The sequence below is a fragment of the Otolemur garnettii genome, unplaced genomic scaffold (genome assembly GCF_000181295.1).
Source record: "Otolemur garnettii isolate 467f Iridium unplaced genomic scaffold, OtoGar3 scaffold00031, whole genome shotgun sequence".
In the NCBI taxonomy this organism is placed as follows: Eukaryota; Metazoa; Chordata; class Mammalia; order Primates; family Galagidae; genus Otolemur; species Otolemur garnettii.
This window is the reverse complement of record NW_003852426.1, coordinates 14,154,719-14,156,723: the sequence shown is the minus strand read 5'-3', so window position 1 is coordinate 14,156,723 and position 2,005 is coordinate 14,154,719.

Sequence of the window (2,005 nt, the reverse complement as noted above, 5' to 3'; positions counted from 1 at the left end):
AGCTATGACACTACAGCACTCTACCCAAGGCAAAAGAGTGAGTCTCTGTCTCAAATAAAAAAAAGAGAGATAAGGTTGTAGTGAACAAACAGGTGCCAGATCATGGCAGGACCACATAGGCTATGTTAGACTTTGAACTTGATCTTGCAGGGAGATAGTGAAGCTTTGAAAGGCCTAAAAGTAGGAGAGTGAAGTGATTAAGCTTACATTTCTTTCTTTCTGTTTTTTTTTTTTTTTGAGACAGAGCCTCAAATTGTCACCATGGGTACAGTGCTGTGGCATCACAGCTCACAGCAACCTCCAACTCCTGGGCTCAAGAGATTCTCCTGCCTCCACCTCCCAAGCAGCTGGGACTACAGCACCACAACACCCAGCTATTTTTTGGTTGCAGCCATCATTGTTGTTTGGCAGACGGAGCTGGATTTGAACCCGCCAGCTCAGGTGTATGTGGCTGGCACCTTAGCTGCCTAAGCCACAGGTGCCAAGCCTTTTTCTTTTTTTTTGAGACAGAGTCTCACTATGTCACCCTCAGTAGAGTTCTGTGGCGTCACAGCTCACAGCAACCTTCAACTCTTGGGCTTAAGTGATTCTCTTGCCTCAGCCTCCCAAGTAGCTGGGACTACAGGCAGCTGCCACAACGCCTAGTATTTTTTGGTTGTAGTTGTTACTGTTGTTTGGCAAGCCCTGGTAATCAAACCCACCAGCTCCAGTGTATGTGGCTGGCGCCCTAGCCACTGAGCTACAGGCACCGAGCCTAAACTTAAATTTTATAAATGTATAAGTCACCATTATAAGAGGGACTTTATCGAAGAAATGCAATCAGGCTCAGTGCCCATAGCTCCGTAGTTAGGGCGCCACTCACATACACTGAGGCAGGTTCAAACCCAGCCCAGGCCTGCTAAACGACAACTACAACTACAACAACAACAAAAACAGCCAAGCATTGTGGCAGGCACCTGAAGTCCCAGCTACTTGGGAGGCTGAGGCAAGAGAATTGCTTGAGCCCAAGAGTTTGAGGTTGCTGTAACCTGTGACCCCACAGGACTCTACTGGGGCCAACATAGTAAGACTCTGTCTTAAGAAAATAAAATAAAATAGGGAGGTGCCTGTAGCTCAGTGGGTAGGGCACCGGCCACATACACCGGGGCTGGCAGGTTCGAACCTGACCTGGGCCAGCTAAAATCAACAAGGACAACTGCAACAAAAAAATAGCTGGGCATTGCAGCGGACGCCTATAGTCCCAGCTACATGGGAGGCTGAGGCAAGAGAATCACTTAAGTCCAAGAGTTTGAGGTTGCTGTGAGCTGTGATGCCATGGTACTCTACCAAAGGTGACATAGTGAGACTCTGCCTCAAAAATAAATAAATAAATAAAATAAAGAAATGCAATCAGTGCAATCTAATTCTTTGTATCCTCAATGAATCCCAAACAATAAAAATAAAATAAATTTAAACCAATGTAGAGATTGGATTACAGGAAGGATAAGGGAGAAGGCCGGGACACCAATTAGAGGTAGCAACTCCAATTACCTGAGGGTAAGATAAAAGAGGCCTAAACTAGGGTAGTCATAGTGGATTGGAAAGAATAGGGTCAATCCTAGAGATGTTTAGGAGGTCCAAAGAGCATAATTTGGCGGTTGATCTAAGGAGAAATGGAGACTCTCAAGAAAACAAGCAGGTTGGGCTGGGCATGGTGGTTCACGCCTGTAATCCTAGCACTCTGGGGGGCCAAGGTAGATGGATTACCTGAGCTCACAGCTTCAAAACCAGCCAGAGTGAGACCTCATCTCTAAAAATAACCAGGCATCGTGGTGGGCGCCTGAAGTCCCAGCTACTTGGGAGGTTGAAGTAAGAGAATCACTTAAGCCCAAGTGTTTGAGGTTGCTGTGAGCTCTGACACCACAGCACTCTACCAAGGGCTACAAAGTGAGACTCTGTCTCAAAAATAAATTTTTTTGGCAGCACCTGTGGCTCAAAGGAGTAGGGCGCCAGCCCCATATGCTGG